The 16,642-nt window shown below is 60.3% G+C and overlaps 1 protein-coding gene across 1 annotated transcript in view; it reads right to left on the reverse strand.

Moving 5' to 3' along the window:
• RAI1 (retinoic acid induced 1) overlaps positions 1–15,874 on the reverse strand; it is a 38,679-nt gene extending 22,805 nt beyond the window's left edge. The window contains 1 exon segment of the mRNA XM_035563312.2: positions 15,827–15,874. The gene's annotated coding sequence lies outside the window, so the exon portion shown is untranslated.
• Between the last annotated feature and the right edge of the window lie 768 nt (positions 15,875–16,642).

Genomic DNA, 16,642 nt, shown 5'->3' on the forward strand with positions numbered 1-16,642 from the left:
TGGCCTGGGCTCGGTGGCTGTCTCCTGGTGGCCCTGGACACGTGGTGTGTCTCCAGCGGGTGCTGCAGTGGCACGGCGGGGACACAGGGACCATGCTGGGCATCCCCAAAAGGGGGCATTTCAGCCCGGTGAGACCAGCACCATTCATTAAATAAGATCAGGGGAACCCAGGCTCTGCCATCCATCCTAACCCCACACAGGGACAGGGTCTTCCATCCTCCAACAGCCACAGCCACAGCTCTGGGGTGGCCACATCATGACACCCCGTGTCCCTTCTGCACAGAGCACTTCAGCAGCAATACCAGGGCTCCAAAAGGACCAACGCCACCCCGTAACTGCCCCGGAGCAGCCCCAGGGATGGGTTTGGCCACGATGTCGGGATTTTGGCACTGCACAGCCCCGGCAGCAGCCGTGGGTCGCCCTCCCCAAGCACAAACTGCAGCCTCCGAGCGCATCGGCACCGGTCCCGTCTGGCAAGCGGCGCGGGAGGACGGGTGACCCCAGCCCCCGTCCCCCCCCATCGAGCGCGTGTCCATCTCTGCTGCTGCTCAAGCGCATCACTTAGGCTCTCCATGTTATCTTATTGCTCAGCTAATGACCTGCTAAAAGTATTATGTGAAAAACCGCACTCTTAGCCAGCCATTAAACTGGTTAGGACCAGCGGGTCATGCTTTATTGCTTTAATAACTGAGTTTATGAAAGGTCGTCTCATAACTGATAACATGCATAATTTTTGTAACTTAATTAATGCTGCTAATATACTGGAGTCTCCATCAGCTGCTGGTGCAACTGATGTGCAGTTTGCATCCCGAGCGGGGCCGGTGAGCGCAGCCCGGGCACGGCTCTGCCCGGCTGGCCTTGCCCCGCACGAAGGTGCTGGGGATGCTCCAGCCACGGGTCCGCCGGGCACGCTGCTGCCCCGGGGCTTTGGCTCCAGCCCCGGCTTGCCCACGCGGAGCAGGGTGCGAATCCTCGCCCAAACCCTGCCACTTCTCCGCCTCGGAGCATCGCTCGCAGGAATGCTCTGGATGGGAAGGGGATTGCTGCGAGCACGCAGAAGCGGGGAATGTGAGCAGACCCCAGCTCCAAACCCAATCTGGCCAAAACCTGCGGTGAGGATAGAGAAGTGACTTCTCCACCTCTCCTGCGCTCAGGAGCCAAGGGTGCTCGCACGACCTGCAGCTGGGGAGAGTTTTGCCCAGGAAGGATCAAAGCCTCTGCACGACGGGAGTCGCTCCAGCAATCCCCCACATCCCCACCTGAGAGGGGAATTGGGCAGGAGTCAAAGCCAGCAAATGAGCTTTGCCCCAAGGAGGAATTTGGGGCTGTGCCCACGGTGGTTTCTGTGCTGGGAGCACCGGCACTCATCCTTCTCCCCGCGCTGCTCCGGGAAGCCGGGCTGGCACGGGGCAGGCTCCCGGGCACTGCACATCAAACAGCCCCGCAGAGGTAAATGTCACGGAGCCGGCCGCCTTTCTTCCCAGCCCTGTATTTTTTAAGGACAGCCTCCTTGACAAGAACACATTTTTCTCATTAGGAAAAGGGAAAAAAAAAAAAAAAAAAAAAAAAGAAGGCAAACAGCTTCTCCCCACCGGCCGAGCGCGCGCACACCTGGAGGGCTGCGTGCGTGCGAGGGGAGCGGGGAAGCTGCCAACCGGAGGCATTTTCCAGGGAGCAGAGCTGGGCCCTTCCCCTGCAAAAAATGTAAATAGGAGCCCAGGTGCATGCGGCGTGCGAGTCACTGATATGCTGCCACCAGCAAATATGGTGAGCTGCGAATCCCCGGCACCGCGCACCCAGAGCTGCGAGCGCGAGCTGCTCCAGCCGCCTGCTTAGTTTTGCAAATTCTTTCCTGCTGGCTGAGAAAAGCCAATATGTCTGCTGCTACCGTTACATCGCAGTAATTGTTCAGCACTGGTTATCATCCTGCCAGAAAGGCACGAGCTACCGCTGGGGCACTCTGCTTGCTGTAAATGCAGCTAGATGATTTCCTAGCAAATGCAAGTTTTCCAAGGAAGTGGGTGGAATCTGCTTGTCTCTGATTAGACAGCTCGGGTTTTTTTGTTTTCCTGGTGCTTTAGAGAGAAAGGGGAAAAAAAAAAAAAAAAAAGAGGCATGAAATATGTGGCTTTCCATCCCCTCTGCCCTGAAACACAGGCTCGCACGCATCCCGGCGATGGTCCCCCTGGGACGCGCAGCTTTGCCCGCACTCTGAGCAATGATCCTGTGGAATGAGGCTATGATCTTTCATCAATCACCGCCGAGCGCGTCTCCCTCCCTCGCACACGCGCCGTGCCCGCTGCTGGAGCACGCTCCTGCAGCTCCGCGTTCCCTCCCGCCACCCCAAAAATAAAAGGGCAGGAGGGGGGGGACGGAGCCCCCCGGCACGGGCAGGACCCCCGCAGCCCCATGGATGGGGATGGGAGGAACCCAACGGTGCCGGGCAGCACCCCTGACGTGGGATAACGCGAGGGAGGTGGGATCAGGATGAGCCCCGGGGCAGCAGGCAGGCAGGTAGGTCTGCCCCCCCTGCCCTTCCCGGGGAGGAAAAACGAGGGGAAATGAAGATTTCCTGACGTCTGGGGGCTCGGAGACCTTGCCGCCCGTGTCCATCTGGCTCGTCCCCTCTGCCGGTGGCGTGCTCCCACGGCCCTGTCTATCTGTGAATACCAATTATGGTTTGGGAGAATGTATATCTGAGATGTGCAAATACAAAAGGCAGGAAATAAAAGTCATCTCTTACTGAAGAGGAGAGGTAACCATGACTACCTGGGACCTCATTTAAAACTGTGCCGGCCGCAGGCTAAAAGGCAACGCTTCCTATTGTTATACACGTTTACGGAAAGCTTTGAAAACCCGAACCCCCCTCAAAACCAGCTGGGAAGTAAGAATGGAAATGAGAAACGGAAGGGGGGGGGGGAGTGAAAGATATTTATTTCTGTTTGCGGGCTGGTTCTGCATCCCCCCATGCGTGAACCCAGCCTGCGAGCTGGAACTTCAAATGAGCATCGCGGAGGGAGCAGCAGCGCCGGTGGCAGCGCCATCGCGGCTCCAGCGCCACGTGGCAGCGCGCCGGGGGCTCGCACGGCACCAGCACGGCCACGGTCAGAGCACCGGGAGGGCATCGAGCAGCAAGAGAGCCCGCGGAGTGCTCCCACCGCCGCCAGCGTGGCCGGGATGCGCCGGGGGCTTGGTGTCCCCCGGTGCCATCCCCGGCCCCGCTGCAGCGCATCTGCTTCCCAACAGGGCCGGCTCGAGCGTTTTCTGCTTTTCCTTTCCGAGCAGCAGCCGAACAAATGGTGAGGAGTGAGTAATGAATCCCCCGTCTCCCCGCACAAACGCCCTTTGATGGTGGCTGTGAATGGGGCATTGACGGAGCGGGGCCGGCCGGCGCAGCACGCTGCCCGCCGCCTCCTCCCCACCTGGGCACGCCGCGCCGCCGGGGGCTGCACGCCGGGTCCTGCACCCTGCAAGGGGGATAAAAGCCTGCGGGAGGTGCAGGGCTGGCACCCAGCCTGGGAAGGATGGGAACCACCAGGATCACCGGGCTGAGCCTCCGTGCAAGCTCGTGTGCTGGCCTCGGTGGCCACAGAGACATCTGCTTGCTCTGACTTTTGTGTAAGCGCGACCTGGGCCATCCATCCCAAAGACCTTAAAAAGTCTCCCTCAGAAACCAGCCGTTATCCCAGCCTGGGCATTGCACCGCTCTCAAGTACTAATTTAGCAACAAATTCCCCATTTTGCTGCTTGGTTCAAGAGGCTGCAGCCTCCAAAAGAGGAGCTGGAGGAAGCGAGGCCGCGCCGCAGAGCTCCTGGGCTGCCACCGGCTCTTCTGATGTTCTGGGGACCTGTGGGGGACGGGATGGGGACGGCCCCCCTGCATCAAACAGTGCTGGGGAGGGACGTCCCCGCAGGGCCAGGGCACGGGAGCTGGTGGCTCCTGCACACCTGGGCTCTGCCGGAGGCACCGTGGAGATCCCCCCGGGTGCCGGGCAGTCGCCGCTCCAGCCTCAGCCCGTGTGATGCAGGCAGCGTGTGACGAACGTTCCCCTCCCTACACACGCAGATTCCCTTCCCACGCACAAAGCATGGATCAGTGCCGGACGGCGCCGCAACGCTTCCCCATCAGGAAAAACATAAATCACCTGCAATAAAACCCCGAATCGGAGATGCGGTGGGTGGGGTGGCGCGGGACCTGCTGCGCTCCTCCCTGATGGGGACGGGGAACCCGCAGTGCCTGGCGGTGCGAAACCATCGGGATGGTGCAGCAGCGGGTCCTGCTGCTGTATGGGGTGCAGTGAGCACCGCTCCCCAATGAACCCATCCCTGGAACCCTCCCAAATCCTGATCCTGTGCAAGCATCGCAAAACGCTTTGCCAGGGTGGGGAATGGTGCTGTAGGTTGGGGTGCCGGCGGGTTTGGGGCAGATGGGTGATGTCCAGTGGTGCTGAGCACCCAACCCCGCTCCCATCCAGCCGGTGTGAAGCCTGGCACGTGTGCGAGCTCGGAGCACGCTGGGCACGTGGATGTGCCCCTTCACCCCCAGCACCCCGGGGAGCTCCTGCAGGGCCCACACCTCGGGCCACACACCCGGGCTGCAGGCAGGCGCCCAAGACAGGAATTATGGTCTGTACAAAAGACAATGACAGTGAATCTTGTTACTGGCTTTTCAGCAAACGTAATTCCTTTTTATTAGAAAATTAAAGGGTATGAAAAGCTTTCCAAGGCTGAAGAGCTGAAATGTGCTTTCATAAAATATGCGGCGTCTGATAAAACGGATTTCCTTGTCTGCCTGCCCCGGCCCCCTCCCGCTCCCCGCTGTTATTCTGCCCGGTGAGGTGAAGCCTTTTGCCAAAAAACTGACCCTACCCTGGCCGCCTGCCCCCTGCTGCTGCAGGAGCACTGAGCGGAGCCCCCTGGGGACCAGCGCTGCCCCCGGCACCCCGGTTGCGAGACAACCACCTAGCTTGTGCCTGCTTGAGGGTCAGTTTTCAATTTTTTAAGCCAAATAAAACTCTGATGGGCGGTTTATCCCCTCCAGGGCTGCAGGTAAAGGCTGGTGAAGGCTCCCCCAAACCGTCACCCCAAGCGCAGCCATGACGATGCACTAATTACAGGCAGGAGGGCAGGTAATGAGAGGCAATGTCGGACAGCGAGACACAGAAGCTGGGTCACTAAGGTAACCCGAGGAATCTCATTTTCTTCCCTTTCATGTTTCTCCCTCATCGTCTTTCATCGTTCCCAGGGTCCAGGCCAACCTAGCAGGTTCCCAAGCACAGCGGTGCCCAGGGTGCGCCCACGAGCGCGGCAGTTCCGGGGCGGTGGCAGAGCTCCTGGCTCCATCTCGCCAGGGCAAAGCGTGCCTCGACAGCCCGCCGCGGGCACGGCCGGCAGTGCCAGAGCCTGGCTCCATGCTCGGGCTTTGCGTCTCCACCCAGGGCTTTTCCCTACGCAAGTCCCCAGGGATGAACGCGTGGAGACGGCCGCGGCCCTGGGCTGGCGCACGGGGACCTCGCCGTCACCACCGTGCCGACGGGCGCAGGTTGGCACCCCCCCGCCGTTTGTCACCTTGTCCTGGTGAATACACGGGAAGGTCCCCAACGTCAGCTGGGAGCAGAGCTGGCACTCCTGGCCGCTGTCCCCAAATGACTCCGCGGGGACACTGGGGTGACACAGGGATGGGGACAGGCCGAGCAGCACCGGTGCCCACACTGCTCGCGCCGCGGCAGCGTGCGTCCCGGCGTGCCCCCTCCAAGTGGCACCCTCACCCCTCGTGCCGCAGCAGCTTCTCCTTTGCTCCCCGTCCCCTCCCCGCGCCGCCGGCAGCGCCGTGCGTGCGACCGCGTGCCGGCGATTACCACAGGAAGAGCTGTAACGCTACAGCGAGCCTCCGCGCTCAGCCCTGCTACAAATCAGGGTCAGCCGGCAGCGCTGTTAGACAGAGCCTGCCTCTACGTGCTCCTGCTCCTAATGCCTTCCCCAGCGCGCCTAACGGGGACGCAGAGCAGAGCGGGGCGGCCAGACGGCGGCTCGGTCCCGCTGCCCCCCACCCCGGGGGCGGCTGCTTCCCACCCCGGATGGCCCTGGGTGAACGCCGCCGAGGCACGGCCAGGGCGTGTTTTCTCGCCGGCTCGCTCCGGTTTTACCTTTAACATCTGCAAATGCGGTTAAAAGTTTGCTGAGCCTATTTTTAGAGCCTCTCACCACATGCCATTTCTCCATCGTGAGACAGGAAATGCTGATGAGGTTGATCGCCACGGAGCTGCTTTCTCCTCCCCGGACGGCCCCCGAGCGCCTTCGATCCGCTCGGTGCAGCGGCACCGGCCCCGCGCTCGCCCCGCTGCGGGGCCGCATCCTGCACCGGCAGCCCCGTGGCCCCAAAAACCCTCCTCCTGTCCTCCAACCCCACCAACCCCGCAACCCCTAACCTTTCGCTCTCCCCATAAAGCCAGGCAGGCGTTGCTGACCTGAGTGCCCCCATCTTGCTTCGTGCCTCAGTTTCCCCAAAGAGACCCCAGGAGCGGTGCCACCGATCCGGTGGGACGCGGGGACGTGGCGGCACCGGGCACGGGGGTCTGCGGGCACCCAGCCCCCTGCTCCCACTGCCCTGCTTCGTAGGAAAGGATCCGGAGCTGGAGAGGAGCCCGGGTGCCCCGCCAGGCCGCGGCCCTCGTGCTGCGTGCCGCAGCCTCACGCCTGGCTCCGTCGCGCGGTCCCAACAGCCAGCGAGGGCGGCTGGCGCTCGGCGGCGCGGGTACCTGCTGTTTGAATGTCAACACCTCATTTATACATCTTGATTGGCTCTCATCAGCCATGCTGCGTTACACCTGATTGCTCCGAGCCGGCGCGGGGTGCCAGACTGCAGCGCGTAATTTCATTTAATTGGCCCTCCATCCCAAGCAAAATAGAGGAATAAAGAAACAATAAAGCAAACACCCCCCCCCCCTCTAAAAAACATTAAAACCGCTGCATTTTTAGGGTTGTTTTCCCGTTGCAAATGGAGGGGCAGGAAGGGGATGCGGGGGGCTGTGGAAATCCTCTCCCCATGGTGCCGGTCCCCACACGATGCTTTGCCAGCCCGCGGGCTCCCTGCGCCCGCTCTCCCCCTTGGCCCGTGGCGAGCCCGCCGCGTGTGTCACGCTCGCCTGTGCTCCTTCTCCTGCACGTTCTAGCAAACCACTGAGGCTGAAATTTCAATTAAGAAGGAGAAATAATTACCCGCCGCTCCACATTTCCTCTAAAATGGTAGCCAATGCCAGCAAGCCGAGTCATCGCCTCCCGCCGCGTCCTGGCGCGGAGCGGCGGGCTGGCATCCCGGTGACATTTTCAGGATAATGCCGGCCAGCGGCCGCTTGCTGGTGGCCACTGACACAGGGTCTGAGTCCATGGGCCCGTGGGGGGCACCTCAGGCTCCCCCCGCCCCCAGCTCTGTTTTGATTTACCCCGGTAATGGCCCAGCCACCCCATTTCTTGTGTCGTTTTATTGTGGCGCAGGCAGAAATAAAAGGGGAGCGAGGCTCAACAGGAACAAACCCCAGTGGGGTTGTAAAGGGCACAAAGCCCTTTCGGGGAGGCTGCAGCATCCCACAAGTGTTCCTCTTCGTCAGCCAGCCCATAATGGCTGGGGTAGCCCCAAATCCAAGGCACAACCCCATTGCACATCCCCCGGTCCAGCCCCGGCCAGCACAGCCCGAGATGCAAATGCGAACCCTAAGCAGAGACAGATGCCGGCCGATGCACAGGAGGCTCCACCATCACCGATGATGAAAGCAGGGGCCTGAGGCTGTATGCACCTCGAAGGGCAGCGGTTCCCATCCCACGTGCAGCACCCCTGGCCTCGAGCCCCTCCTGCTCCAGCCCAAATGCCCCCCGGGCACAGAGCAGCAGGAAGCACGGCCTGGCGGGTGCTGAGCCCAGCGCAGGGGGTGCTCAGCGGGCAGAGGTGCTGGGGAAACGGGTGCTCCCCACACCCAGACAGATACAAACACGCCACTGCCCAGCGGCTCGGCGGTAATCTGCTTGTGCTATCATGTGCTCCGGTAGCCGTACCTTGAGTGAATAGTAATTATGCTCCGGCAGCACCGGCTGTCCAAGGAGCTGAGCGCGTGCTGCAAGGATTAACTGCATAACGAGCTGGGGTGGTGGTGTTGGTGCCCCCCGAACGGGACCCACCCTTCGTGGTGATCTGTGCCAGCACCGCAGAGACCCAGTGGTTTATCCTCTGTGACCAACGGGGACGGGGGCACGTCCCCTGCAGGTCCCCACGCTCCTCTTCCCCTAAGCCTGAGGCTGGAGCAGGGACAAAGGCGAGGGCTGGGAGCCCCGTGACCCCCGAGGCAGGAGCCGCAGGAGCCCCGGGCAGCGATCACAAGAGAGGAAAGCAGCAACCTCAGGCTGCAGATTAACCTCGTGCTGCAGACGCGGAGGCAGGAACCTCCAGGGGCTCAGCATCTTGCTGGAGACCACACAGGGAGCCCGCAGCCACCACCACCACACGGGGACAGGTCTGCGGTGCCCGGAGCCCCCAGGGGACCCCAGCACGGCCACAACCTGGACGGAAAGCGGGGGCCACGCGTTCAGCCCCCTCGTCCCACATCCACACGAGCCCGGTGATTGCTGAGGGGCTGCCACGCTGCGGGAAGCGGCGGCGAGGCCCCGAGCGAGTTTCGGTGCACTTCCCTTGACTCGATTCCCAGCTCGGCGTGGAGGAGACCTGAATTGGCCGGCAGCCACGGCGCTCAGCTCTTCGTGTCCCTCCAGCTAGACACATTCCTCAGCACTGCAGCTAAGTGCAGCGCAGCCTCCGAGGCCTTCACCCCTCCTTCAATGATAATTTATGCCCCCTGACCCAGCTCCCCCTTTTAAATCAGGCTGATCAATAGAGAAATCAGACAATCCTTTTAAGAAACTATCTCATCTGATCCTTCCAGCTAATGATCCCTGCTCTCCTCAGGGCTGCTTGCAGATACGTAGCACGCGCTGCTGGGGGAAGCAGCAGGGAGAGGGGGGGAGGAGAGCCAAAGAGCCAAATTCGGTTTTTACCCAGCCGATGCAGAACCAGCAGTGGCACTCCTGGTCTGCAGGGGTGTCAAAGCAGAGATGCCAACCCTGGGCTTTCCAAACAACGTCACGCCTTCAGCCCTTGTCCCTTGTGGGACTCCCAGTTCAACCCATTATAAAAGCTGCGGGGACTGGGACCTGCTGTCGAGGAGAGGCTGAGCCGGCTGGGAAGAAGCGGGCGCAATGCCCGGCACAGCACCTCTGCTCGGAAGTGCTTGGGAAGAGAAAGGCTTGGCGAATTTATACAGCCAAGCCTCCAGAAGGGCTTTATTGACGACGGCTGCATTTCTATTTAACTGGCAAAGTAACGGGGTTAACCAGTGGAGAGGGAGGCATCAGAGAACGCTTTAAGTCTTCAAAGTAAATCAGCTCCTGGAACAAACGCTCTCGGTAGCCAAATGTCCCCTTCTCCTTTGTGTGCGCAGGGCTTTTGACATTTATTATGCCGCCGGAGAGCCACCCGCAGGAACCATGCCTTTCTCTCATCTCAGGGCCGCTTCTCACCCTGGTGTGCTCTTACCAGGCTGCACCCCGTGCCAGCCGCCTGCCGTGGGGCTGCTCCATCCCCGTGCCCCCATCCCCTTTGGGACCTCACCCCGGGGGTGACGCTGGAGACAGGACGTGGCCGGGGGCTCGGCACCCTTGGAGCGGCTCCGACGTCCCCGTCACCGCTGCTGCCACCCGTGCCCTGTGTCCCAGCCCCGGCTGCGGGGCCAGGCAGCGAGCAGGAGAGGCAGGAGGCGAAGGCAGCGGGGCCGTGCCGCAGCGCACCGCGGCGCAGGTCCTGCCACAGCAGTCACAGTGAATTACAGGGTATTAGAGCCCCGCGCCGCGCCGCTCGCGCAGCAGCAGTCACGGTGAAGGACATGCTATGATAGGACTACGCTCTCCTCCGGAGACTACAGTCGCCGGGCTGGTGAAAGGTGGCGGTATTAGCAGGAGCTGTAGATCCTACAGCACTGGTCATGGTGAAGGACACGCTGGTACAGGACTAGCTGGTGCTGGGGTTTAGGCACGAAGGACGCGGCGCAGGGGGACGGCCGCGCCTCGCAGCAAGCTGGGGGACAGACCACGGGGTGCCCGTGTGCTCGCCAGCCAGCGGCCATAGACATTTTAAATTAATCTTTCCTCCTGCATTTAGCACTTCATTTCCATTCACCCTCTCCACCTGGGAGCCTGGATGGTGGGAGCCGAGGTGGCCCAGCTTGGATGGGACCCGGGGATGCCAGGGAGCGTCCCCGGCACACAGGACACGTGCGGTGCCCGACCTGCCCTCCGCAAAACCTGCACGTTGGCGAAGACTGGGAATGGGAAGAGGCTCCCTGACACTAAATGTCCCTCCCCACCGCAGCACGAGCCCTGAGTGCAAATTTTCGTCGCTGCCATTAATGCGGCAGGAGTGGTGTCCCCTGGTGAGGCATCGAGCGGTGACTAAGAGGAGATGACAATGAAGAGGAGGAAGCAAGGTCTGACTGCAAGGCAACAAACCGAACCCCGGATCGGGTTCAAAGGGATTTACCAAGGACGTTCCCCCCCAAAACAAGCCGGAGCCGTGCAGCCAGGCTTGCACTGGCCAGGCTTGGCTTTGCACTTCTAGCGTGGGCTCCGTTTGGGTGGAAATCCCGTAAATGCCCCAGGGAAGGGGAGAAAGGCTTCCCTGCATCAAGATGCCAGGACAGAGCTCAAGCCTCTTTGGCAAAGTACACGCAGAGCCTTCTGCACGGCCCCTGCAGATAAATCTACCCCGCTGAAATGTTCTCAGTGGTAAATGTGATAGAAATCGTGAACGACTTGACAGATCTACGCGTATTTACGGTGCTTTGGCACCAGGGATACAACCAGTGGTGATTTTTTGCTCTGATCCACCACTTGGGTGTAATGCAGCCGCAACAAACCCATCCGAACGCCTCTTGTTTCAACCAAGGCAGGGATCCAGCGAATTCCCCACAGAGCCAGAGCAAGACTTTGGGCCAAATTAATCTCCGACGGATCTCCATCAACTTCGCGGAGTTACGACCACAATTTGGCCCATTCCTGCGATGTAAATCTGTTCATTCTTCTCCCAAACAGTCCAACGATGGCCACGTTTGTTAGCGCAGGAGAGGGACGCATCCTTCGGGAGGGATCTCCGTGGGTACCGCGCCAGCCGTTCCCATTTTTATTTCCTTCGCTGCCTGGGATAAAACGCGAGCGAGGCGGTGGCTGGTGGGTCTGGAAGGAAGCAGGAATTTCCTTCTGCCCTTCCCAGCCTTTTGATAGGCAGGTGGGGATGCGAGCAGGAATAACTCAATCAAGACAGCGCAATTTTTAATTAATTGGTGGATCCCTTCACCGGCTGATCGCCTTGGAGACAAAAGGGAAGACTCCTTTAAGACTTGTGTGTGCCTGGTACTCTAAGCCTCCCCTTTTCACCAGCGGATCTTTGGTCTTGAGAGCTGCACAAAAGGAAGAATTCCTTGATCTTTTGCCTTGCCTTTTGCTAAGGCACATGAGGGGGAGCTGGCTTAGTGTTTTTTTTTTGTTGTTTTGGTTTTGTTTTTTAAGGATTTCTTTCTGGTTTTTTTTGGAGAACACTAGACCTCCTCCCCCAAAACGCACACAGAGAGGGGTGGGAAAAGGAAGGGAAAAAAAAAAAAGAAAAAAAGGAAAAAAAAAAAAATAGGAAGAGGCGGGGGGTGAAAAAAAAATAAAAATCCCTCAAACCAAAGACCACAGAGCATTTCTCCCTGCTCTGTCGACACCTCCTGCCCAGCCCGCTCCATCCCCAAGGGGAGGGAGTTGAAAGGTTCAAGCTACATCAAGCGGTGAGTAATGCAGCGGAAGGCTCCCGCGCGCTGCTCGGGGCCAGGCTCTCGCCCCCTGCAATTGCTCCCCAGCCCGCGGCGGCTGCGCGGGGGCCGGGGCAGAGCCCCCCCCCCCCCCCCCTTGCTCCCCCCTTCCAAGTGCAAGTGCGATGCAGGAACTTCACAGGCGGTGAGTGACACTACAATTATCGATTGTCGGCTGCGAAGGCTTGCTCTCGCCTCCCCCCCTCTTCTCACTTGTTTTCTTATGTGCAGCAGAGTGCCAGCCTTCAGAGACTGCTGCTGTAAAAGGCTCGGATTGACAGGGTGTCAAGATATCCACTGCCCGTGGCTGCTCACGCTGCCTTGCAGGGGGAGCGGGAGCGCGCTGCTCCAGCTGCTGGAGCTCGGTGATCTCCCAAATCCAGAAAGGAGCCCCCCCTGCTCCCTCCTCCAGTGAGATGCTCTTGAGCCACCGGCGGCTTTAACAGCCTCAGCCTGGATCTCGGATGCTGGGCTGGAGGAGAAGCCGTGAGCCATGACAGCGGGGTCTGCCTGCCCAAAATGAAGGTGCCCGGGATGATCGCCGCATCACAGTGCCCGTCTCGGGAGGGCGAGAGGTGTCTGGGACGGCCGAGGTCACTCGGCGAGGCAAGGACGGGGACAGCAGCCACAGGCACCGAGCTCCCTGCCCGCACACGCTGGTAAACCTCCGAAGTCATCAAAAGCAATAGGAGCTCTGGCACCGGAGCAGGTTTTGGCCCTGGCACCGCGCGGGCTCGGAATTAATGGATGGGACTTGCTCGGGCAAAAGCTGCAGAAAGACCGGGTGCATCCGCTGCTGTTGGCACGGAGGGCACGGAGGGACCAGAGCAGGGGCTTTCCTGGCAAAGACGGGCAAAGCAGCAGCTCCAGGTGCCCTCCCAGGTCCTCCGCTGAAGGTTGGATGCCACCTCGGGCCCCCCATCCCCCGTCCCTTGCTTGGCCAGCCACCCCATTACAAAATGGGGACGGTGACCTGCCCACGGAGGGTGTTGCAAAGCCTGGTGGCATCTCGGGATCACCGCTAAGCGCGACGCAACAGAACCAGAGGCCTAAAATTAAAGCTGTTGGTGTCGACACCTGGCGATGGGAGGACTGGGACTGATGATGGAGAGCCTGCAGCTCCTGGTGCATCGCTGCCAGGGGCAGCGCACGGCTCCTGGGGAGATCAGCTGCCCAGGGGAACTGCTTGGCCTCCCCACGTGTCCCCCGCCAGAGAGCATCCCCAGTGCTCACTGCTCCCCTTTTCCTCCATGGAAATCCCAACACAGCTGCAAAAGGTTTCCAGGCCTGGGAGGGGGACGGGGGTGCAGTAAGGACCTGTCCCCAGCAGCTTTCTGCTAAAACCTCGGGACAGCCCCCACCGCCCTGCGGTCACAAAGATGCTGCCACCCAACGGGACCCAGCACAGGGAGCCGGGGGTGATGAGACCCCACCACAGGGCAGCCCCATCTGCAGGGCCCCCAGCCGGTCCCCATCCCAAATTGCTGGGCGATGGAAATGGCAGGAGGAGGGGGGACTCTCACCTCTCCCACCTGGCACCCCGGGCATGCAGAGGGACCGCGTGGCTTCGGCACGACGCCTGTCCCCTCCGGGTGACAATGGGGCTGCAGACAGCACCCTTGGGTCCCCATGGGCCACGCGGCGGGGCTGCATCGCACCCTCTGCACGAAGCAGGCTCACAACCCAACCCCCCGATCCCTAACCCCCCCTGGGGCTCCCCACTATTGCCTCAGGCCCCAGCAGGATCCGTCCCGCAGCCCGGGGGTCCTGCGCAGATGACAGCCACCCGCAGCCAGGCTGCAGCGCTCCCCCCACGCCGGCTCCGGTGGGGGGGGTCTCATCGCTTCCTTGGGCACAGCGCATCCATCAGCAGCCATCAAGCCCACCCTGGGGAGCCCGGCATGGGGGGGGCCAGGGGTCCTTACCTGCCCAGAGCCATGGGGGGGTGACAGAGGGACGGCATCGCACCCAGCCCCAGCGCAGCCAGCCGCATGCCGGCCCCCCCAAAGCAAGAAAACAGCGCGCGGCATGAATAACAAAAGCAGCGATCAGTAAAGGCTCTCCCAAGAGGCTGTAAGTTCTTCAATTAGAGCTCTCATTATAGGAACGAGAAACTCCACTCTGTCTTCTGTGCGGCTAACACTTTTTTTTTTTCCCCTCTCTTTTAAAGAAAAAAGGGAGGGAGGGAGAGGAAGGCTGCATCTCTAATGCAACAGACAGGTCTGCCGAGATTCACTTTGGCTCTTATTTTGACTTTCATCTAAAAGAGCTGCCCTGGGAATCCATTAAGTCCAATTTAAATCGGCTCTCCGCCCTCACGGCTTCTCCCCGCCTTCGCCCCCCCCCCCCCCCCCCCCCCGGCTCCCTTCTCCCCCTCGGATGCAAACAAACACAAAAGCGAGGCCACGCAGGGCGAGCAGCGAAGGGCAGCCACCGAAGGGCACCCCCGGCGCGGGTCCAGAGCCTCTCCCCGGGGACCGCAGCGCTCCCCGGGAGGTCACTTCCATCTCCATCTCCATCTCCGTTTCCGCACAAATAAACACCCTCCCGGAGAACCCCCGGCCACGCTCCGCTACCTCCCCGACCCCACCAGCACCGCCGACGCCTTCGGGTGGCCGGGAGGTGCCAGCACCCGCTTGCTCTCCCCGTCCCCACGCGCCCCATCTCCCCCCACGCGCACGCACGGGCGCGTTTTCATCTCGTTTTATTCTTTTCCCGTACGCTCAGCCGGCTCCATTAAAGCAAACTTCCCCCGGCTATAACCACGCGCTTCGCTCCGGGTTTTTCCCCCCGCGGGTGGCACGCTCGCAGGATCATTTCTTCGCCTTCTCAAGCCTCCCCCCCGCCTCCCCAGCCCGCAGACGCACGCACACACGCAGCCGGCGAGCGGGCGAGGGACAGACCCCTCGGCTTTCATCTACGACACAGTCATTCAAGCTCCGCTTCTGTCGTATAAGCAGTTTTCCAGCTCCCCCCGCCCCCTGCAACACACACGCTCTGCATTGCATCCTATTCATATGTTTTCAATCATTGCCATTTCGGTATTTAAAACAAAAGCGCACATGCCCCCCCCCCCCCCGCCGGCACGCTCCGGTTCGGAGAAGCGAGCCCTCTCCCCGGGCTTGTCAGTCCTTGGCTGGTTTGTTTGTTTATTAATGTCAGCGGATGATTTTGGTATAAATTTGCCGTGGGAGAAAGGGAGCGGGAGGGGATGTGGAAGTCCCGCTGCGGGGCTTTCCAAACGCACAGCCAGATGTGCGAGCCCCGTGATCGCTCGCCTATCTGCTAGATCCATTGCTCCTGCCCCGCCAGCCCGCTGCCCACCGAAGAAAAGAAAGAAAATAGATCAAGTTCTCACGTGCAGACAACGGCGGGGGCAGCCAGGCGCCTGGCCGCGGTGGCACCGCAACTTTTGGAAGTCTAGCGGCGTGCACGCCGCCAGCTCCCGCAGGAAAAGCAGCCCTCCCCTCAAAGCCTCCCCCTGCCCCGTTTTTATTTTAACTTCAGGAAAAGTCGGAGGCAGGACGAGCAAAACGCATCCATCTCCTTCCCCGCGCAAAGGCACAAACATCCCGAGCCTCAGCCCCTAGCTTTGTTCCGACACCCATCCGTCGGCAAGTCAGTGGGGTTTCTGGACCGGTTGCAAATTTCTTTATTACTTCCAGCAAAGCAAAGCAGCCCCCTCCCCTGCGGGCGCCGCAGGCAGGACACACACACACACGCACACGCACACGGACACCCCCCGCAAACTCCGCGGTGCCAGCGCCGTGCATCCATTCGGTCGCCGCGGCACACGAGTTGCACAAGGGAAAAATAAACCCCGGAGAAAGCCCCGTCCGCAAACCCCCCCCCCCCCCCCCCGCCCTCCAATCCTGCTGCAGCTTCGATAAAAAGACAGAAAAAGGCAAAAAGCACAAAGATGTAGCTTGCAACAATACCTGCGATGTTCCTTGCTCTCTCCTCTCTCTCCTGCTGTCTCTCTCTCCTCCTCTTCCAGAACACAGTAGCCAGATTAGATCCTTAGAAAAAAAAATGTGAGAAATAGCACAATTCTCTTTTTTTCCTTTTTTTTTTTTTTTTTTTCGCTTCCCTTCTCAGCAGCCCTTCTGAGCTCCTTCACTAACCATTATTCATAGACCACTAGGGGATATAAGGTAATTAGAAACGGCCCTATAGCATCCAGCCTGAAAATGTAATGCCAGCGGTAGGAGTGGTGGAGGGCTCTGGCTGCGGGCGGCTCCAGCAGACAGGAGAAAGTGCTCGGTGGAGCTAGGGACGAGGTGAGAAGTGGGGCGGAGGAGAGGGCGAGCGGCCACCGTGCCGCTGGCTGGCCCCGCAGAGACGCGGCCGGCGGCGGGCAGGGTGGCCAGGGACGCCGAGGGGTTTGTTTGGGTCCGGGGGATTTTTTTTTATTATTATCTTTTTCTTTTTTCTTTTTTTTTTTTTTTTTTTTTTTGGAGCGGGTCGCCGGCTTGCCGTGCCCGTGCGAGCTGCGCTGGGTCTGTGTGCGCGTGTGTGTGCGTGCGTGTGTGTGTGTGTTTGTGCCAGGAATAGCAATCAGCAGAGGCAGCACACAGAGCGCAAAAATGCCATCATGCAGGGTCAACAGAAAGCTGCAGACATTTTTTTTTTTTTTCCCTCTTTTTTTTTTTTTTTGGAGGCTTAATCCTCTGGAGCGGGGCAGAGCGAAAAGGAGGAGGCTGCTGCCTCCTTTATAGTTTTGATTTTTTCCTCTTCCAGCCTCGCAGGATCAG

The sequence above is a fragment of the Cygnus atratus genome, chromosome 15, assembly GCF_013377495.2.
Source record: "Cygnus atratus isolate AKBS03 ecotype Queensland, Australia chromosome 15, CAtr_DNAZoo_HiC_assembly, whole genome shotgun sequence".
In the NCBI taxonomy this organism is placed as follows: Eukaryota; Metazoa; Chordata; class Aves; order Anseriformes; family Anatidae; genus Cygnus; species Cygnus atratus.